The sequence below is a fragment of the Talpa occidentalis genome, unplaced genomic scaffold (genome assembly GCF_014898055.3).
Source record: "Talpa occidentalis isolate TD23 unplaced genomic scaffold, MPIMG_talOcc4v2.1 talOcc4.6, whole genome shotgun sequence".
Classification (NCBI taxonomy): Eukaryota; Metazoa; Chordata; class Mammalia; order Eulipotyphla; family Talpidae; genus Talpa; species Talpa occidentalis.
In genome coordinates, this window is record NW_023604972.1 from 126345343 (window position 1) to 126370028 (window position 24686).

A 24686-nucleotide genomic window follows, 5' to 3' on the forward strand; every position below is an offset into this window, starting at 1 on the left:
TGCATATAATGCTTAATATATGCTGCTATTATACCATTTGATATGTATGCATTATGTAATTACATCCTCATAATAAATTATATTTAATAATGTCCTTAAATACAGTTCTTTTTTTTTTAAGATTTATTTATTTATTTATACAAGCACTGGGTACAGTCAGAAGCGCCGGAGGGTGAGAGAATTCACCATAGCCAGAGCGGGGAGCAGAGCAGGCAGAAGGACCGAAGTACACTGCTGAGGGGAGCAGCGGGCGGCAGGAGAGGTCTGTGCACCATGTGGGACCCTCCTCTGGTGGCCGGGATGCAGCCGGGGATTGAACCGGCGCTGCAGAGGCCACGGGCAGCTTCGCAACCCAGCGCTCAACCACTGCGCCACTGGGGAGGCCCAAATAAAGTTCATTTTTAATGAAAAGTAGAGAAAAGAAAAAAACATGGGAAGTGCACCTTAAAAAGGAATGTGTGGTTAAACCAATGTGGCGGAGGTAGAAGTGTTATACTGGAGAAAGATTGGTAAGGTTTCGATTAAAATGGTGATTTCATAAAGGTTGTCTTTATATAATACTTTCTCAAGAAAAATAAAGTGAAATGTCTAAATTTTTCACTGTTTAATCTAAATGCCTAGTTCTTATGTAATAATACTGTACTTTTAAAAAATGTCCTCTTATTGCTAGCTCAGTGCAAATCTGTTTGCTACTGTTTAAGAATATTTCGTTTTTGCTGTTTTAAGTAAATAGGTAAACTAAATATCTTTATCCATGACATTTTTTAAAGGGTAATTAATCCAGAAAATTAAAAGAAAACATTTGCAAAATTGCATTTTCCTTTATCTTAATGATTACTATTGGGCTTATATACATCACCATAGTTTTAAGTACCTAAACTTTCTAAAACCAATTTAGACTCTTAGTAATATGCATACTGAGTAAGAACAATGTGCACTGAATGTTCTATGAATTAGAAATCAGTGTTGCAAAGACTGCTTAAAAAAAATAAGCAGCCATAGAAACAGCTGGAAAAAAATTATGCTTATCCAGCCTTATGAAATGTAGTTTAAAATGAAAGAAATGAGGAAAACGCTATTCATAATTTCTTTTAGACACAAAAGAATCATAAAAAGGCCTCCCAGAGGACCAGTGTACTCAATTCTCCCTAATGCTAAAGAATAGATTCCAGAAAGAGTCTGTAAGAATATAATAACATGACTTGTCAAAACTGGACTTGTTTTTAGTTCTTATAATTTAGGAAAAAAGTAAAGTCCTCTTTCTGAAATACAGAACAAAATTAAAGTTATAATTATACAAAAGACTACACAGTGGCAGCTGCAAAATCCCTTATATTACTCCCCAACTTTAATTCCCAGAATTAATCCTGATCTTATTGACTGCCTTATTAGCTGCTGTAAATAGCAAAGCAAAGTGTTTTGGTGGGAGGAAGTTGGAAGCAACTGAGTATAGGATGACAAATGGCATTATGATAATGCACTCTGTCCATCCTGAATGGTATATTCAATTCCCAAGTATATGAAAAAGCATGTCAAAAATATTGATAATATCACAAGTTTATTACTTTCATAATTAAACCTGAAATATTTAATATTTTTCAAACTTTTCATGGAGTAGGAGCATCTGTTCTCCTCACTTTGAAAAGAACACAATATAATATGAAATAATTATTTCTGTTCCACCCCCTTCCCCCAGTAATTCTATCTTAATGTTTCCTGTGTTAAATGAGTTTTTTTTTTTTTTTCTTCAGCAATATAATGTTAATTGCTCCTAACTGACTGTGGCTTCTCTGAAATCCCTATATTTCCATTCATTTTGTGTTACTTTTCCATTTTAAATTACATAATATAATGCATTCATGTATTTGCCATCTCTGCTTTGGGGCTTTGTTTTGGAGCTCTTGAAGCTTTATGTAATGGATATTGTGGATAAATTCCTAATACGTATTTTATCTCTTCCCTTTGGTTCTAGAGTAAAGCAGTTTTTAGAATTTATCTACTTGGGAGTAGTACATAGTTAGTTTTAGTTAATTATTGTGATCATACACCCCTATAAGTAGATGTTGTGGGAACCAAGCTTATATAAACCAATGTAGACACTAACATTGTAGCTTCCTTTGTATAATCATTGGTTCAGGGAAAGACACATGACATAGGTTTGCTAATTTTTATTTTTTGATATGACAAATTTGATTCTTCAGTTTCCAATAAATGTATTTTTTTTAAATATTTTATTTTATTTATGCAAGAGCTGGGGTACAGGTCAGAGGCACAGGAGGGTGAGCAGATTCACCAGAGACAGAGCAGAGAGCAGAACAGCCAGACAGAACGAAAGCACTGCTGAGGGGAGCAGCTGGTGAGACAGGAAAGGTCTTCCACACCACGTGGGTATCTCCCTGGCTGGCCAGGAATCAAACCCATGCTGCAGAGGCTTCAGACAGCTTCACAGCACTGCGCTCAACCAGCTGCATCATCGGGGAGGCCCTCCAATAAATGTATTTAGATCTCACTAATTTACTAAAATAGATGCTAAGAATAAAATGAAAAGTATTTAAAAACAAGAAGTTTCAAATTAATAAAATAATAAAGAACTACTTTAACATAAATAATAACTATATGCATATTCAAAAGCCAGTGAGGAAGCTGGTTTTCATCAGATGATATTCCATTTATTCTAGGATGACTTATATCACCCTACTGAACTCATAGGAAAAGTCTCCAATTCACTAGTTACATAATGACTATTCCTCTGTCTTTATTGTGTATTATGTATTAACCACATTTAATGTAGATATTTCCCTCCATTGGGTTTTCTGAAAAGTGTCCTTTCATTTATTTTACATCACTGGGACTCCTTATTCTGGTACATGGGCTTGTTATTAATGAGCCAGGATTAACTCCCTCACTTTTCTACACAAAAGTGTGGATACAATGTTATGTGTAAGCTATATTTAAAACTGGTAAAAAAAACTGTTCCATAGCAAGACAATATATCAAACTTTGAGGACCAGATCATCTCCTTTTACTTCTTGAAAGAGATTTGTTTAGATGCTGCAAAGAAACAAAGTAATTTCACCCTTAGTCATTTATCCAAGGGATAGGCTTGCTGTTTCTATGTTCACTGGAGCACTATTTACAATAACCAATGTATGAAAGCAAAGTAAGTGCCCAGACACAGATAACTGTCTAAAAAATATCACACACACACACACACAATGGAATACTGCTCAGCTATAAAAAAGGAAACAAAGAAAAAGATGAACTCTTCTCACTTATAACAACATAAGTGGAATGGGGTCAAACCAAAAATAGACCACAAAAATGAGACTGTAAAGATGAGGCTACCAGTGTGGGAGGTGGATGGTGGAGAGGAAAGTGGGATGGGGGCACAGTGGACTAAGGTGGAGGATAATGTGATTGTGGTGGATGTGGTTGGTAACATACATCTGAAAATTGCTACCTAATACCTCTGAATCATATATAGTAATGCAAACCAGTGTTACCTCAATTAAAAAAATCAAATTAATTTTAGAAAAATTAATAAAAGAATATTCAGTTGGCAAAAAATGACAAGCGTGAGAAGATGATTTTCATAATTAACCACTCATTCATTCATTTAACAAACATCTTGAAAGACTCAGTTGTGACCAGTATGTTTTTACAGACTGGGAAAAGCCCATGGAACACTGTCAAGCACTTCTGTCTTCGCAAATGAACATTAAATATATCTTCTCTGGTGAAATAGCACACAAGTTTAACATCATTATGCAGATCCCCTTACTGGATAAACTGTGCACTAGACATTCTATTTTGGAAATACATATATGTTTCAGACTTTTATAAGAAATTGTGCTGCAGCAAATGCCTAATGGCTGCTAAAATAAAGGACATTTGACAAATGCAGTAATGTTTTCTATCAAAATGTGGGCTATATATATTAGCAATGGGTCTCAGTCCCTGAAGTAATCCAAAATACTGTATATCATTACTTGGAAGATTATCAAAACTATACAGAAAGAAAACTATGTCATATAACTTCTGTTGACCAAGTCATGTTATTCCATAAAATGTGTATACTCAAGATTCTGCCATGGTGGTTAGAAGAATGAAGTTTGCTTAAGAAGTGGAAGGTGATCATTAAATGGAGTATATATGGTGTATTCTTCATTCTCTGCAGAATGCTTTTGGGATAGCTGCTTTGCCTGGATCTTTTACATGGCAAGAAGCTTTTAAAATCTTGGCTCACATTAGGATCTCAAATAATATAATTTTTATGGAGTTTATCTTCTGATGAAAGAACAGGGATGATAGGTCTATACAGAATCAGCACATTAATGTCTAAACCAAGAGTGATATTCCTAAAATGACACTGTGCGTTAAAAGCCATCCAGACTATTATTATAGGAAAAGAGGAAGAAATCCTGCTTTTAGAGAAAAATGGAACAAAAGCACTCAGTGAAGAAGCAGGTTAAAATTCAGCAGTTTATAAACCAGGAGGACATATTTGAGTAAAAAGAATTCTGATCAAGGCTAATAAACAGCTGCTATTTGTGGACAGAAAAAGTGCTTGCTGTTCTTACACATTTCATATTAGAAACAAAACAATAAAATCAGCACCATAACATTTCTAACTCTCTCTTTTCTTTTTCACTAACTGAAATATCTTATTGGTTTTATTATTTGTGAAGCTATCAAGGACTACAGGAAAACTAGCTTTCAAGATAAAACTTTTGGGAATATGTGATTTCTGCAAAAAAAATTAATATTTGAGGCCTGGCATAACATAAAATTCCTCATAACATAAAATTACCTTGTAATATCTGTATGGATTATAAAAGTTATCTTTCATGAAAACCTTTAAACCGAAAGTTCAATACAGCAGAATTTTGTTTAAAATCATTAAACAATCTTTCAAATAAAACAAAAAGAAAAATCATTTAGACTATCCAGAAGGCAGAACTGATCTTTTTATGTATCCTAGCAATCACTTTGGTCTCTGTATTTTTTCCAAAAAGGCAGAATTTCACAATAACATAAGTGTCTAAAAATCATTTATTTTTTAATGTGTATGTTTACCTTCAATGGTTGGGCAAGATTTTTGTCCTTTTCAGCCAATTAGAGTATTTAGCTCCATCTGGTAAACAATTTATATCCAAGTATTTCATTTCAGCTTATATCTATAAGTGGACACATATTGTTCACTGAAATCATTCATAACTTTTAGAGGAAAGGAAAATATCAATATTGGGATAATCATTTGCCTTTTAGAATTTCCCAATAGGACAGGAACTTAAACTCTATAGACAAGAGATGATTACTTTGCCATTTATATGGGTTTGTGGTAAATACAAAAATCAATCCATTGTGAAATGCGTAAATGCTTTAAGAAAATTTATAGTAAAGAAAAACTGTTTTTTCCTAATAAAATTATTCAAAATTATGGCATCATTTGATTTAAACTTAAAACTAAACATAACATTTGAAAGTATTGGTTATAGCATCATGAAATCATATGCTATATAAATAGATTTAAAGGCCACATACCAACAGCATAATTTAGAAAAATAGTTTTTTTTTTTTTCCTAAGGCTTTACAGGAATATAAAAGTCTCTACCACTGTCAATGATATTTTATATGTTTCCGTAAAAAAACAAATATTTTCCAAGGATTGTGAAGCATTGTATTTATGGGTTAGGCCTTGAATTCCTGACAGATTTGCAACCATTTGCGACAGGAAATCATTGGGTCATTTTCTCATCTATAAAAGAGTAAGCGACTATTGCAATTGCTAAGCAGGCTTTAGAGAATGTTATAGCTGGACTCCTAATAATTTAAATGGCTAAAATGATGGCAATATTTCATCTGGATCACATTTTAATGAGCTACATAAGAAATATAGGAGACTGACCAGAAACCTCATCATTCGTGAAGAAATTTTCTTGATATTGATATAAATTATCTCTTCCTACATTTTGAGAAACTGGCCTCTGTGTGTGTGTGTGTGTGTGCATACTTTTATTTTGAGTAAGAGATCACTTTATTTGAGATATTTGCAGTCAAACACTCCCACTGTGAAAAAATGTAATAAAATGATACTATATTGAAAAAATGTAAGTGGGCCCTTTCAGTAACAAAATAACTATTTTTTAAATAAATCTAATATTGTGCACATTCATTTCCAAAAACAAAGTTTTGTAGACAGGTGGAAAAGTGTTAGTGGGGTATTCTATCTATCTACCTATCATCTATCTATCATCTATCTATGTATCATCTATCTACAAAACCCTATCATTTGTCTTTTTTATTAGTGTGTTTGTGTGTATGTTCGAAATGGTGATAATACAAGATATCCTACTTTCTCAAAAACCTCAGCTATCTGGTCAAATTTCACTTTACCATGTGTCTTCCTTGTGAACAATACAAAGTAGATCTCTACTCCACCCTTTGCATACCTCATAACTCCCTTTAACTCTCAAAATGTATGAATACAAACACACACGCACACAGAGGCAAGAATGTATGACGATGTTATAAATGAATTATTGCAGAATTTTAAAATAAATCAGCATGGGCTATTTCATCACTGCATGTTAATTACTGAAATAATTGAAATACCCAGGCAAGGGGCCTCCCTGGTGGCACAGGCGGTTGAGTGCCACACTGTGAAGCTGTCTGCAGCCTCTGCAGTGCGGGTTTGATTCCGGCCCACCGGCGAGAATCCCACATGGCTCAGCAGAACTCTCCTGTCTCGCCCCCTGCTCCCCTCAGCAGTGTATTTCCTCAGTCTGTCTGCTCTGTTCCCTGCTCTGTCTCCGGTGAATCCTCTCACCCTCCTGCACATCTGGCCTGTACCCTTGTTCTTGTATTAATAAATAAATCTTAAAAAAAAAGAAATACCCTAGCAATACCTATTTACAAATAAACTATAATAGCAAAATATGAGAGAATAAGAAACATTAAAACAGCAAACAAAAATCACAGAAGATGACGGAACCATAATAATACAATATAAAAAAACTTGATTTCTACTTGATGTAAACTCCATCAAATCTGATCAAGAAAAATGAATAGCAGCATAAACACGTGGAAGCTAGGTGTGTAAACCAGAATAGTGTCATACTTTCAAAATAACTCAAAAACTATTTGAGTTTGCATATTTGAATATGCAAACATACCATATTATGTCTTGAGCATGACATCAATCAAACTTCTAGTTGAGTTGGATTAATGTAACATGCTCAGAGTTTTAGTGAAGTGAGTATTACTGTAAACAGAGCCCTTTGTGATATACTATCAGGTGAATAAAAGCTGTATCATACCATTAAAAAAACAAAAAACAAAAAACAAAATAAACACCATGCCAATTAAAAAATAAATAAATAAATAAAAATAACAATAATAAAAAAAAAGAGCATTGTAAGAGCTCTTCTATCTTCCCCTATCTACACATAGTGTAACCTTAATATAACTGTGAATGTGAGTTCCATGAAATGTTTATTTCTGTCCTGTTAACTACATTCAAATGGCATTTTATATCATTTAAAGTAAAAGCCATCGCCATGACCAAAAATACCAATGAGACTTGCTGACTCCCAAATAGTCTTGCCTATTAAAACATATCTATTTCACCCCCACTTCTATCCAGGCAGCTAAGGCTCCTGCAGTTCCTTATATATTGCCTGACAACAGTACCCATGCACCTAAACACCATAGTACATTACCATTAACAGGAGCAAAGGAAAAAAAGTAGAATTTCTTCCTTTTTGTTTTGCAAGTGTATTATCCTAACAACAGAGCAGATAAAAATAGTAAGAGAAAATAAAACTAAATGAAAATCCCACTTCACTTATAAGAACTAACACAATTGTGCGGATAAGTATCCCTTTTCCTTGTGTTCTGTGCCGCTTCTAGCACAGGCCAAGGTGTTTCCCACCAGATGGCTCATTGTGGCTTCTGCCCACGACTCATTGGTGGTCGCCCTTGGTGTCTTTCTGGTACACACATCTGCTTCTTGTATTCATTGCCAGGGGTATAACTCCCTCCCTCCGCTGTAGTATCTATTCTCAACACAGCATATCAAATTATTGTGCTAACACTTGAATTAGTTCATGTCATTTCACTATTCAGAACAGTTTAATTTATTCTGAATTCACAGAGAATAAAATCAAAATCCTAATGATGTCCTGAAAGGCCCTCAGGATTTTGCCTCCCACGCTTGTTTCTAATCTTATCTGGCCATGCTTTCCTTTCCTTCTCTCCATTTCAGACACGCAGGATTCCTTACTCTTCATCCCTCACTCTGACACTCTGTTATCTCATGTTCCCCACTTGCCTCTTCCCAGAAACCTTGCTTCCCCTTATATTGAGATGTTATCCTTCCCCCTAATGACATGTTACTTCCTTTATCTCTGTTGGAATGTTGATTTTCAGGGAAATGTCAACACAATTCTTTTCTCCTGCCATTGCATTTGACATCATTCATATATGTATGACATCATATACATATGATGTATATACATATGATGTATATACATATACATATACATATGATGTCATATATATAACACATATGTTAGCTGTGTGTTGAATGTAGAGCTATCTTCAGTGCTTAGAATAGTGCCTAGTGCATATAGAGCTCAATACATATTTATGAAATGAGTAAGCATGCTTTAAGAATGATTTTCGATGCTTAGTGGATCTCCACTCTTATTTGTCCATTCCAACAATGTTCTCACTTGACTTATTTCTACTCTGTCTTATCTGGTCTATGCGCACACACACAGACACACACACACACACTTTTAATTATGGAAACCTAAATATCACAAACAGGGACACAAGTCACAGATTATTGACTGACCATTGAGAGAGGAGTATTACAAAAAAAAAAGTTTTTGATAAATCATTGCTTCTTAGAGGAAGGATTTTAGATTTTTCCCGCATCTATTGGACCATTGAACCACTTAAAATGACCCTTAATTAACACATTATGTTTATACAGGATTAAGATGAATACTCAATAATAAATATCCCACAATGCATAAAATGCAATATGGATTTCATTTAGATAGCCTTAATTTTGATTATTTGGACCACTGCTCAGAAAATTAGTTGGGATATCCAAGAGATGCCTATACTGACAAAGTGAAATTTATATGAAGAATATTGTGAACCATATGGAGGATTTGTTATTATCAGTCCCATTTTAATCTAGAATAAGCCACAATGAATTAATTTTTCTTTATAGATTTGCTTGATAAAAAGAGGATAGTATTATTTCACTACATATTTGTTAATAATTTCTTTACATAATAAAATATTTATTAAGCATAAATTTGTGTCAAGCAGTAGGTTTTTAAAGATTGAAAATGACCATGTGTTTGCAGTGATAAAATTACAAAAAGTTCACTTAACTATATATCAGACACTCTATGGAAAACTAGGATATAAAGTAAGAAGATAAATAAAGAAATTATCACCTTAAGCCAATAATTTAGAACTTATAATCTATTTTAGAAATGGAAAACAGAAAAAGAAAAATGGGTAGTCAATTTTTTTCAAAATCATGTAACTCATATTTTGAAAATTCAACTGAAGGTCATTTGACTGAAGAACATTTGCTCTAAGAAACTAACGTCAACTTTCAAAATATAACCAAATGTAATTCCTACCACCAAAGACTTTATACTATGACAGGAAAGATGAGTATATAAATATTTAAAACTAAATATAAGTGCTGAAATAAAATTTTCTATGAAATTTTACAGAAACTCAGATTAAGAGGCAATTCTCCAAATGCACAGTAGGTAATAAGGCATGGAAAACTAAAACATGATATGACCTAACTAAATCCAGAGATAATTTAACAAAAAAGTCTAGTGCATATTAGGCATTATGAAATAAAAACACATGATAAATTATTAGATGAGTTTGTGAGCTCACTTCTAATTCTCTATGAGTTGCATTTGTCTATCTCTGCTCCCATTAAATAATAATTGTATTATACTTGAAGACTGGAAGGGAACATATTAACATTCATTAGATAAATCCTTTATTCACTGCTATATTGTTTCATTTCCCTCATAAGCATAAGAGTTACCTTTCAATTCTGTTTACAGTAAAAGATAATTAGGTATTTGGAAATACCACAGCCATAGACGAGAGCCGTGAACAGTGCATTGCCAGTCTGTCACAATAATAAAAATGGGATCATCTTGCTTTGTTTTAAATATGCTGTGAGAAAATTAAAAAAAAAAAATAGGAACCCAGCATTCCTAGTATGTACCATTGCTATTTTTATTGCCAGGTTAGTCTCTAATGTAAGAATCACAGATGTTGACTAAAATTAAAGTAATAGTTCACTATCATGAAACTAGTGGTTTGCTGATTGCTTAGATAATGTGATAACCATGAACATAGCCATATGCTTCAAGCCCAGCCATTAGTAATGTTACTAGATTTATTTAATCTAAACTTTATGTAATCAGACACTCAAAAAGTGTTAAAATATTTTTGTAGTAGATAAGATTGTACCTTATGTTTTCAACCTTGAATATCATCCTACATAGTTTCAATTACCTTCAGAACATCTGGAATTACTGAAAGTTTTTGCATAAAACTCTATTCCTACTAGACACAGTGCCCAAAATTCAGTTTAGTAACAATGAAAAGTAATGAAATTTCTCAATTTCTAACTTTTGTAATTGATGAAGTTAAGAGAACTAGAAGTTGTCATGGTGTAGGGGCAAACTCCTTTACCTCACCTGTGTTCTTCTGAGGCTGAATTAACAAGTAAAAAGTAGGAGAAAAATACTAAGACTTAATAATAGATGAACAGATGATTTACAGGGCTATAAATTCTAAGTAAATTGGGGAAAACATGTATATATATCAAGTGTTAAGAGATGTGACAAGCTAAGGAGAGTGGGGGAGGGGGGACTTCTTATGACATGCTGGTAGGATTTTTTTCCATAGGTGCGTTTGTTCTGGAAAAACTGTTTACCTTATGTTAGAGTTGAAAATAATTACTGGTCCAACCACTGTGGAGAGCTGTGTGGAGATTTCTGGACCAACTAAACATAGAGCTTCCATATGATCCAGCAATTCCACTCCTAGGTATTTACCCAAAGGACACAGAAACATCAATTCCAAAGAACACCTGCACCCCTATGTTTACAGCAGCACTGTTTACAATAGCTAAGCTTTGGAAACAACCCAAATGCCCAAAAATAGATGACTGGATCAAGAAGATGTGGTACATATATACCATGGAATATTACTCAGCATTCAAAAAAGATAAACACATGCAATTTGCAGCAACATGGATGGCGCTGGAAGGGATCATGCTCAGCGAAATAAGCCAAAAAGAAAAAGAAAAATACCGGATGGTCTCACTCATAGCAGGAATCTAGAAAACTTAAATAAGGAACCAGGAAAATGAATAACTATAAGAAAGCGAAAATCAAAATCAACAAAAAACTATGAACCAGAGACACTTTTAGGGGGGCGGGGGCGGGAGGGGAGGGATTGGGGTCAGAATGGGGGAGCTGCAATTGTATGGGGAATATAAAAATAAAATTTATTATTTAAAAAAGAAAAAAAAAGAAAATAATTACATTCTGAGATGGATATTTCTACTTCCAGGTATATACATGACATGACATGACATGTACAAGTGAATGAGAAGACATATAGAAGAGCATCTAACATTAATACTAGCTGAAAACTGAAATTGTCAATGCCTAGCTTCTGTTAAATAAATTGTGACAGTAATATAATAAAATATTATATAGCAATCTAGATAATCTATAGATACACACAATGACATGGATAAAATACATTATTGCAAAGACGAATCTAATAACAAGAAGATACATTGTGAAATAGAGGGTTCTGCCACTTTATTCTATTTGATAGAGAGTTTGCCTTGATTCTGCATTTTAATTGAGTTTGATCACCTAACCATAAGTACAGTTGCACCAAATTAATATTTGACCTGAACAGTCTATTTTGAACTGGGATTAATAGTTTTATTGACCCATAAAATAGGATGTGCATTAAAAAATTTAATTCCAAAAAGGAAATATTAAATAGGTGACTATAATGAAAAGGTTCAGAAGGTATGAATAGTTTTAGGTCTCCTTCATTCCTGTTCTTATTTACATTATTTTTCTAGGGATGACATAACAAAATACCACACATCAGGTCTCTTAACCAACAGAAATTTGTTTTCTTGTAATTCTGGATGTTAAAAGTTCAAGATCAACATTGTTTGTCTTATTCTGAGGCCTCTTTCCTCAATATCCAGATTACTCTCTTTTCAGTTGGTCTTCAGAGAATCCTTCCCTTATGTGCACACACCTCTGGTATTTCAGAAGCCAGAATAAAAACCAAACTGTGACTCAGACTACAGGAACCAGTGTTCTTTTTGCTTCTTCTTCTTCTTCCCATCTTCTATGTTATATAATATCATCCTGGATCCTCAGCTCTGTCCATCATTAAGTGAGATAAGGAACACGGTACCATCCGGTTTTATGGAGATGTCTCTGTAACAGACTCTTTGCCACAGCACAAAGGATACAAAGGATGTAACTAGCCAAGCTTCCATCACCATTAACAAAACATTCTCTTGGAATTTTTTTTTCCTTCCTGCAGTACAACTTTGAGCTCAATTGGTTTGAAAATACCAGTTCCTTAAAAGAATGCTTCAGGGTAATTGAAAGTAAAGAATGGAAAAGAGTAATTGTTCCATTGAATCTGAAATCAAGACTATCCACTGGCTATTGGTTTTTAAACAGATACGGGTGACAGTGATTACCAGAAGTAAATTGACTTGTTGCTAGCCATTGTTGGAATGGAGGACTTTGAGCAAAATCTAGAGGCCTCACTGGAATTACTCAGGCAGGTTTAAGGTAAAAAATTGGGATGGGGGTTTCACAAAACAAGAAACTGAATGTAAGGGTAGAGATAATTAACATAGATATTCAACCAGCTATAGAAATGAAACATCCTTAGTCACAAGAAGTACTTCGGTGGGGCTGCTATAGAAAATATGCAGGCAAAGACCAAAGGTGGGGTCATGGAGATTTAGGGACATTACAGGGAATCAGGCGTCCTTACAATTTAACACAAACATGCTCTAGAAGTGATTGATCTGACAATAGATAACAATTCCACAAAAGAGTTAACCTCACCTCACAAAAGATTTAGAACACTAAATCAGAACACTTTCTGCCCTTTCTGGTTACTTGTGTCCATGCAAGCATCTTCTTCTTCTTCTTCTTTTTTTTTTTTTCCTAATAAACCTGCCCTTTTTGAATATAACCAAATTTCTTCATCTCTTTGGGAAACTCACCATGTGCTGCTGAAAGGGGAACTCTGCTGAATATTGTCTCAAGGTAACCCAAGGACCCTATCCATCTGAATACTACATCTCATCTGAATGACATCAGTGCTTTCTAGTACTTTTATAGCCCAAAGATTTTGGTCAATGGATAACATGCTATAAAGACCAGACCATTAGGAACTCAACTCCTGCAAGATTAAAGGTGTAAAGGTTGAATCACTCCACAAGATAAAGAATACTGTTAAATACAGCATTGGTAGAAGTAATGAGATTATGAAAAGGCTAGTAGAAAGAAGCAACAGTAATTATTGACTTAGGCTCATGAGCAATTGCAGAAATGAGATGGTATAAATTGTTAATGATGTTAATTATAATGTCCTTTATCATCCAGTTGTTTTATATAAAGGGCATGGTGGTAGCTAGCATTTAGTGTGTTACAGAGAAAGATTGATAGATAAATTAATTGACCGATGCATTGTCAAATGCCATCCATCCTGTAACATATGGCAACAGGATGCCAATAAATTCCACAGAGGGTAGGGGAAAAAAAGAACAATAAAAAACAAAAACAAGAGACCCCAGGCACACATGCATTCACTTATGTATCAAACATGGCTGCTTGACCTAATTCATTCCCTAGCTCCCCTGCTCAGGAAATCCAAAGCAAGCATCTGGAACATGTGGTTTATGGCAGATGTAAGTAAGTGGCTCTGTGTAATTGGGTAGGGACGTCGTACCTCCCCTTTTCATTGAAATTACACTGATGCATAGTTACTGAAGACTAAAGAAGGTTGCCAGCAACACAATGAAGGGAAGATGGTAAGTGAGGTTAAGATATTTATTGCCTTAACTCCCTCTGAAGTTTTGTTACATTCCGTGTTACCCTCTTAGTGGAGATTACAACATACGAAGTATGTGCTCTTTGTCCATTTCTTTCTTTGTGTTTTGCCAATTTTGTTTTCTACCCTGCCCTTTTATGCCTTCATACTCTCTGGTGGTTAAAGTACCCAGGTGTTGATAGTTTCAGGAAAAAGAAAAGATTCACACACTCACAAATAGACCATTTGTTAAACACTTTTAACATAAACATTTTATTGGGTCATTTGACTCTTTGAGATATTAAGATTAATGTATGATATTAATAAAGGTTTTATCAGTGAAAGTTGCTTAAATATTAATATATCCAATTATCAACTTACATCTCAAATAACCTCAAAAAATCTTGGAATTTTCTTCCATTGATACACATTGCTTTTACTTGGGCACCTAAAATTATTACTGTTGTTTGGGTGCAGGAATAATTTCTTTAATCCCTCTGGATTCTTCTTGAACTGATTGAGTAATCAGAACAGTATCATATGGGTTGGCAGAAGAAGAAGACTGAATTAATAATATGCATGTTGAAAAGCTACAGAGATGATGAGGATTCAAGGTTGAGACTAAGGGATGGGGCATAACACCGGGGTATGAACACATTCAGAGGAGCTTCGCTAGCACAGAGGAGGTGGTTGATGTTATTCTGTGAATAAGATAGGTTTCTCAGAGACGATTTTTCTATAGATAATCCCAAATCCGAATAATATCCCCAACCTTAATTCTTCTAGGTAAAAATTTCCATCACTCCTCTATTTAAGAGAAGGGCAAGAGCTTCTCCTTAACCTCCAACAACTCAGTTCAAAATAATCTGCATGCTGGTGTGGGAAGTTCTGAGGAGGTCTTTTTTGAGAATTCTGGAAAAGCCTGTTCTGAGCACCTTCAATATACGTGGTCTGAATTTGGCTACCAAAGACTAATAATGTACAAGGGAGTCAGGCAAAAAAAAAAAAGAAAGTACCATTTGGGGGAAAGAAATTTAGCAACTAATGGCACTTTGCCAAGCAAGAAGCAGATGTTTAACTATATCTGTTAATGAAACATGAGTAGAAAAAAAAATGGCATCACATTCTGGAAGTTTAATTCAGAACATACACAACCTGAAAGCTAACATAAACACCACAATGGGAAAACAAAAGTATATTTGAATCATTCACTTTTTGTGCCATATTTCTGAAGGATAGATGGCTCCCTGATTAATTCAAAGGTTATTATGATAAGAGCAAGTTCAAAGACAATAGAGTGGATACTTCACAGTATTTTTGGAAAGTTCAGAATAAAACTCCTGGCAAAGAGTGAGAGCAAAGTTCACTGAAGTGGCTAGACTATATTAGCATTTGGAACAAATGTGGATTTGAACGGATACAGAATCTAGGCAGCAGTGTATAGTTTGGAGAGCTCAACAAAAAGCTCTCGTCTAGAAAAACTTGCTTATGAAAACAGTCTTTTTCCAGAGAATTAATATCTTTCACCAGTGAGTTTATTCAATAAAATGATAAAAAAAAAGCAACTTATATGAAAAGTACTAGTCCTGAGATTTTCTATGCCCATTTTATGGGCAAATGTATAAACCTTTTTTCCCCTAGGTCACATCACATGCCCCCATTATACTTCTGTGGATATCAAGTGGTAACTACAAAATGATTCTTCCTCGAAAAGCTAAACACAGCCCTGCCAAATTTGCAACAGCCATCTTATAAATACAGCTCTGTGAGTTATTGTATTGATATATAGTGATGTTTGACTCATTGGAACATTTCCTACATTTTTTGAGCCTTTCTAAAAAGAAATAATGTTAAGGTGAGTTTAGGTATGGAAATTTTATACAAAGGCAAAACCTACATTTTCTGTGATAATTTCTGAGATGAAACAACAAAGAATCAGTATACCTTAGCAACTAATACACATTACAGACTCCCAGGGATGATTGTACATTAGTGTTTGCAGCAATAACCTGTGTTATACTCACACTATACTTCCTACCAGATGGCGGAACAATAATGGTATTCTCCTATGGCTACACATTAGGATTTATAAACTATAAGAGTGAACTTTTAAAAGTAGTACAAAGTGACCAGCCTCTCTTAGTACACAAACATTCATTTGAGTTTAAATTATCCAGTTAAAATAGTAGTGAATTTACACTTTAATAGTTTCAGCAGATGTGTACTTGAGGTCTAAAGGGATTTTTCCCATTCTGTTTTAAATGTAGTTAAGGTGAAAAGTAAATATATATATATATATATATATATATATATATATATATATACACATATATATGGAAATATTTCAATTTGTTACAGTTTACTGTATATGTGGACATTTTTTTTTATATACAGATAGAATACTTTGAAAAGTCAATGGAGATGTTAGCATGTGACCTGGGGACACTTAGGGAATCCCAAACTGTTAATGGGTATATGCTCTAAAAGGGGCCCAGCCACCTGCCACACAAAGACAGAGAAAGCAGAATCTTAATGTGTAAGATCTTTGGCAGCAGGGATACACACTTGTGGGGTGAGTACAGACAGCCCAAGCCTCAGGATCTAGACATGACTAGTTTGTGGGGGCCACATGCTTACCCCCAAATGTCATATGTTTGTGCCCCAGGGGCAGAAATTTTTTATTTAATTTTGATTTCTTTCCCCACCATTTACAAAGCCCAAGGAGCTCTTATTTTGTTAACTTGTTCTTTTTTTTTTTTTCAGTTTTCAATGTTTTCCCACATATTCAATGTGAAGTAATTGAGAACTGACATGCACCACTGTTACCTGTATACTCTTTTGCTACCTCTACAAAGACAAAAAGACACCATAGGAACATTAAGTCAAAGACTTTTGTCTTAATCTCTGTTTGTACTAAGTGGCATATGATTTGAAAAGTAGCGATTTTGATTATTATTTAAAAAAAAAATCTACCATAACTGATGTCTACAAAATTTCTAAACATATAATCAAGCAGGGTCTGTTATGGTAAAAGGAAGGGAGCAATTTCCCTTTAATTTTTTTAAAGACTTATTTATTTATTCATACAAGAAGAACTGGGGCACAGGCCAGAGGTCGGTGGGGATGAGAGGATTCACCAGAGACAGTAGGAAGCAGAACAGGTAGACTGACTGAAATACACTGCTGAGGGGAGCAGCGGGTGAGTCAGGAGAGGTCTGCTGTGCCATGTGGGCACTCCCTGGCCGGGTATTGAACTCAAGCTGAAGTGGCAGCGGGCAACTTCATAGGTTGTGTGTTAACCAATTGCACCACCAGGGAGGCCCAAATTTCCCTTTTCTTTATGGGTTTGTTCAACCATGAGTTTTACTCACTGGAAGAGGCAAAGCTACCATATTAGGTCATTACGTGGGTAGGTAGGGTCTAAGATGGCTCTCAATTATTCCCATGTCCTTCACGCTTGTGGGCTGTCATGTGGGCTGTCACTCCTGGCATATGCGCTGTCTCCAGTGACTTAATTCAAATATACAATGTGACAAAGATAATGGATTGTCACAATGTGAGTAAGTTCCAGGAAACTGATACTATTGTCTTGCCTGCAGTCTCCTTATCGCCTTCTTTACTTGGACATTTTGATGAACACTGATAAGTTGAAGAGGCTCATGTGGAAAATAAAAAAAAAAAAAAACACAAAAAAATCAGTGTAAACTCCACATATATTTATTATATAGTCCTTCTGAGAGTACATGCCAAGGCACACTCTTCCTTGAAGAGTTTCTCTTCATTGCTGAGAGGATTCCAACTTATCAATCCCAATAATCAGGCAGGTGTTGAATGTTCCATTTTTCTGTTAATTTAAATATTTTACTGAGCAGTATTGCAGGAGGATAGTATCAAGTCTTCCTGGTGGTAGTCTAAAAAAAGGAATAAGGAAAAAGAGCAAAGACAAAAAAAATTCAATGTAATAGTGACCATGAGATGTATAAAGAAAAATTGGCCCATCATCTATAATTTTTCCCATTGAAAATATCTTTATTAGGTAAGAGTAGGAAATAATAGAAATAACAAATAATGAAAAAAATCACTGTATATATTTATTGCCTATATATCACAAGCCTATCTGTTGCTCGATTAAGTTGGAAAATAAAAAATACATAAAATTTTAAATATACTTTTTTGATGATGATAAAGTTATAAAGTTCAGATTTATTCATAATCATAGGACTCAGACTTTTTTAGTTATTTTGTTAGAAGAAATACAGACATGCCATAAAAGAATTGTCATAATTGAAATCCTTCACAGATGGCACATAAAATATAGCAGATAGTAGAAACAATAAAATGATAGTTACCAATTTTGAGTCAATGACCTTTCCAGGAAACATTTCACTTTCTGAAGGGGAAACAGGATATTGTTATGGATATTACGTTATCTTTAGATTCAATAAATTTAGCTACTATCCAAAGGTAGCATTTTCAGTAAAGGAACATGGAGGGAGTTTCAGAGAAATTATGTATAGTAAGTCAGAATAATCTAAACAAATACTGGATATTTATATAGCAGATGATTTGATAACATAAAATACTGGATATTTTAACAAAGGGTTTCATTTCAGATTTTTTTGGTCTAGTTGCCATGATAAAGGTGTTGTAAAATTGATCTTATTCTCATATAATTTACAAAAATATTTTCATAGTTATGTACATTTGTTCAAGATACCATAACAAGCACATATTAATGCCAAAGTTATTGAAATATGAATTTCACATTATAAATAATGCACTAATATTAAAAATGATAGTTTTTATACTGTCCCTTCCACAGTTTACAATTTTAACTGTGACTCTTACTAGATTTTGATTTATCTCTTTATCTTTACTTGTTGCTAATGGGGAACAAATTATTTATTACTCATGAAAGCCACTAACTACCTAGGGTTGCAGAAAAAGAGAATATTACCATTTACATTTAAATGAGATCTGAAATGTTAATGAACAGAGCCAGTATTTTAATTATCTCTACAAATACTTTAAATTAAGGTGAACTTTTGTAGATGGCTCATTCCTTTAATTTTATAGTAGAATGCCCTACATGGTTACTTGCTATGCTAGCATATTAAGCATACACTATACATAACAGATACATATATTTTTATGATGTACACTTTTACAAATAACACTATTTTAATAATAATAAACATGATTTTACTATAATGAATAATAATAATCACATAAATTTTTTGCTGAGTTTTTAAGTTTCATTCATTATTTTCCTCTGCTTAAAAAAGAGAGACATGATTTGTTAGAAATACAGATTGCTTTGATAAAAATTTTCATATGACAACAAAGCTAGTACTTACCTTAATAGTAAATTCTGCACTGTATAAATGCATTTGGAAGCAGCAAGTAACAATAAAATGCTGAAGAATTCAAAATAATTGTAAAGGAAACTCTGTCACCAAGGAGATAGAGGAAAAATTTCCACTGTTTAAACATGAATTACAAATATAGGTATTCTTCCAAAAGTTACAGTAGGGAAAAGAGAAAAAAAAAGTTACGATAAAATGGTGAAACTGACAAGTATTACCTTTGTTCCAATGAGGAGCATTCTACAAAATACCTAATCATTATTCCCTAAAATTATCAAGGTTACACAAAGAAAACTTGAGAAACTTTCAAAACCCAGCGAAGCTTAAGAAGACACGATGACTAAATGTAATGTGGTATCATGGATGAGATCATAGGACAGAAAAAGGACAGATGGAAACTTAGAAAATGTGAATGAAGTTTAGTTAATGATAATATATCAATATATTTTCTTTGTTACATCTATACTGTGGTTAATATAGGTCACTAACATTAGAAGCACCTGGTGTGGTTTATATGGAATGTCTTTATGTTCTCTGCAATTTTTCTATAATCTAAAACCATTATAAAATTAAATGCTTACTTTAAAATATACAGCTGTAAGATAAGAAAATTGGGGAAATTAAGAAATTATGCAGGGCCTCCCTGGTGGTGCAGGTGGTTGAGCACAGCACTGTGGGGCTGTCTGCGGGCTCTGCAGTGCAGGTTCGATTCCAGCCGACCAAGGAGATTTCCACATGGCACAGCAGATATTTCCTGTCACACCTGCTGCTCCCCTCAGCAGTGTATTTCGGTCCTTCTGCCTGTTCTGTTCCCCGCTGTCTCTGGTGAATACTCTCACCCTCCAACACATCTGGTCTGCACCTAGGTTCTTGGATAAATAAATTTAAAAAAATTAAATATTAAAAAAAGAAATTATGGAATTACGAAATAAAAGACATGGTGAGATTGCTCTTCTTCAACACCTGTGAGAATGGTCTATGTCAAAAAGACGATAGGTAGTAAGTGTTGGTGACGGTGTGGAGAACAAGAGTTCCTTTATACTGGTGATGGGAATGTAAATTGGTACAGCCTCTATAGAAACAATATGCAGATTCTTCAAAAAAAATCCAAGAATAAAACTCATTAAAACTATCATACAATCCATCATTTCCACTTCTAAATATGTATCTGAAGAACACACGAATTTCAAAACATATCTGGAATCCTATGTTCATTGCAGCAATTTTCACAATTGCTTTCATATATGTATAGATAGATAGATAGATGTAGATAGATATACACTTACACACACAATACATATATTTATTTTTTGAGGTATAAAGCTATATTACTGAATATTATATAATCTTGCAAAACAAGGGATAAGAAAAAAACATAAAAGCATTAACAGATAAAATAGAGAAATTCAACAAATCAATAAACATCTACCTGATAGAATATTTTACAGCCATTTAGCTCTTTCTATTTGAAATTGTCTTGCCATAATGACCATGTTTATCTATAACATTAAATAAAATATAGTGAATAATATAGCTTACTGTAAACATTTTGCTTTATGTGTCTGTAACACCATGTCTTCATATGCATTAATGCAATTACCAAATGTTTTGAAGAAATCAGTTTTACTATACATTCAGTACTTAATTTTATAACTTTACATATTCTTATTTAAATGAAGTGATATTCTTTTTTGTAATAAACAAACACAGATTTTCATCTTAACACATATAGTATCATTTATTTTTGGAATGTATCATATTATTTATATGTAACAATGAGATTTATTTTATAATTAAATTTTCTTCAGCTAAGGCATTCAACTTACAAGATTGTCCTTAGGTCATCTAGCCATTAGAGTTAAGGAAGCAGCTAGTACTACAGTTATTTTACTTACCTTTGGGAGTCTTTCATTAATTATAAGGTTTTTTTTTCATATATTACAAAACTCATAATAATATCCTGTGATCTCAGTCCTATAAGGAGTGTTTAACTTTTTCTAAATATAGAATCTCATCCACAGAGGGCTTTGTGAGACTTCTTTGATTAGATATTACCTTTGTCCTCTTCTCATCATTTCTTCCTCCACCTTGAAATATAACCTGGCTTTACAACAGTTGTCTTTATTCAAAAGCAGGTCAAAAACCTCACCTAAGTCTGGTGTTTTCCAAATCAATTCTGAGTATGACCAAAATCCAGCAATTGCTACATTATTTTATTCCCTCAATAGTCTCATTAATTTACATTCCCTGGAGAACTACATTATCTCTTTTTTAATGTAAAACTATAAAATTTATTCTAAATAAGGGAAATTAGTAAGGCTATGGACATTTCCATGTTTTATTCTGTTTTTTTTTCCTCCATTGCATTTATAGCTTTTTTAATGGCGCTTTCATTTCATAGTGTCTAATAGAACAAATAAATGTGAATGAATTGGGCCATGCCTCAGTTACATACTACTCTTGTAACCCAAAACACAATTCCAGGGATTACTACAATATTAAAATTTAGAGAGAGAGTAATGAAAAAGATGCTCTGAATATACATAAGCAACTATTATTAATTTTAAAGTTTTTTTTTATAGCAAGTCACAGTTCAGCTATGATGCTATTGAGTATTCACAAAAAGACAATGAGAAAAAGAACTGGGTGATTCTTCTGTCAAGATAAAAGTAGGGCATTGTATATATATTTGATTACACAGCTACATTTTCAAAAGTATTTTCTACATAAAATCTCATTGACTTCAATTAGAATTTGCAATCTAAGTACACCATATGGCTTTGCTTAAAAGCAATGAGACTATTAAATTTAATTACTTTTATGTGTGTTTCGCATGGTAAAGGTGCTTGTTAAAGGAGTAGAAGTATATGAGAATTATTTCTAGTAAAAATTGAAAACCAAGAAGATGGCTACCATTTGGTGGTTTCTAGTTGGTGGTCAATGCCACAAGAAGAGGCGTTTCTATTAATACTAAAAATATCAGGCAGAGAACAATGTCACTTTTCTAGTTTTATTGTTGCTCTATATTGCAATATTTGACTATAAAGTGAATTAACACCAGTACTCTAAAAGCAAAGTATTTCTTCTGTTTATAAGGCATTTCTCTTGCTCTTTTCTCTCTCTCCATATATATATATATCTCATTATAGTTATTACATTCATCTCATTCCACTATAAAAAGTGTTGCGAAGTCAACAACAGAATCAGACATGAAATGCAATGGGTAGAAATGGATTATGTAGTGTTGCGTCGGCAACACTACACTAATAATGGGCGTTGTGGAGCAGGCTGCACAATGCAGGATGCTGCTGAACAAGCAAGATACTGGCCTTTTTATTGATAGAATAATCATATAGCATCAGTTACATGGGATAGGAGGACAAAGAGTAAAAGATGGGTGAAACTGAAGAATGTGCTTTTGTCGTCCAGGACTTCAGGGGGACATGAATCTGCTGACCAGATAATTCTTATCTGCTTTACTACCAAGTGTTGTAATCAAAACCAGAACTCCCAGACCCGTGGGCATGTTTCCAATCTTATTAACAAGGCATTTCATTGATCAGCTTCTGGGGTCCCTTGTCACACATAGGGTGTCAGTTCCCCAAGCATTCCTGGCCATACCTGCTGATGCATACCCTTCCCAGAGCAATCAAGCTTTCTGCTCTTGGTTGATTTGAAAGGCACCTTGTAAGATTGGGCTCCTGCAACTGATTGACCAGGCAGTTCTGACTTTGTATAGGAATGCAGAACTGCAGGTAACAAAGAATGGTGGCTGAACAGGCTATTTAAACCTAACATACCCATAATATTTTGCTGTGCAAATTGTTGGGTCTTCAGTGGGGAGTAATAAAGTCTGTGGCATATTGGAAAGTCGACACTGCTTGAAAAATAAAAGTTTTTTTTAGCTTCAGTTACTTTTTCCATGCAATATTAAAATTTGATCCACTCCTGCCAGATCACTTGATTCAATTTTAAAAGAAGCTGGAAATCTAGATATGAAATAAACTCATTAAATTTTAAAATATGAAATATAATTAAAGTAAACAATGTATAAGCAGCACAAGCAAATCTTCGCACTAAACTTGGCTCATAGCTTGTCTGCTTGTTCTTTTTCTAGCTTTCTGAACTTAAGTCATCATACTAGTTACTTAGAAATTAAACCCAAAACAATTATTGCCCTGTTCGTTTACATAAGCAATAAAATCAGAAGTATCAGAAATCCTATGCAATAGAGAATAGCTGCTTTCCTTTTGAACAAAATGAAACAAATCATAATTGAGAAAACAGTCTCGTAATATTGAAAATAATTTTGCATTACGAAAGCTCACTAAAAGCTGGCGAGGTTAATTCAGACAGTTTCTAAGATCTATTGTGATTTCCTTTATCTTTATGGTAAGCTGTTTTTCTGATTGTGATTTCCTTTAAAAATCAGTGGTTATTTCTAGACCCAGGGTGGCTGACTGAACACAGATGATCATCTCTCCTCCTTCCAGAATCTCATTAAAATCACATAATAAAAAATTTTTAAATTCAGCACAAATTTTATAGTTGAAAAACCATAAAGGGTACATCCTACCTAGACTAACCGATATTTCATGAAATATAATGCATAGGATGATTACAGAGATAGTTAAATTCAATGAAGCCGAAATATGTACATCAGGTCTTCAAATAATGTCACTTTGATCAACGCAGTTTTGTTAAAAACATTATTGAGAAGAAAAAATTATATATATCTCCAGTGACGTGGAACAAAATGACCTTACTCGAGGACTGCTTTTGTTAAGTCATTTAGCTTAAAGTCACAGTTTCCAAAAATCTATACACGAAGTTAAGTTAGGATTCACCAAACAAGCAAAAGAACAGTCTCTTTTTTTTTCCCCCAGGTCCTCACAGCCCAGCCTCAAAATGAAGTGAGTCCTTCCATCTCCAGTCATGAGTGGACTGGCTTCAAGATGAAAGGTAGAGAAGCCAGGTGCTTTTGTTTCTTGTTCTATTGATTGTTTGTTTGGAAGTATCTGGATGGCTCTTGACAGGGTCACTATTTAGAGGAGTATAGAACAACACTATGGGTCATCTGTCTCATCTCCTAGCATCTTTTTTCTGTATTTTCCTCCCATACACAACTATATAGGACCTATCCGGTGGCACAAGGGG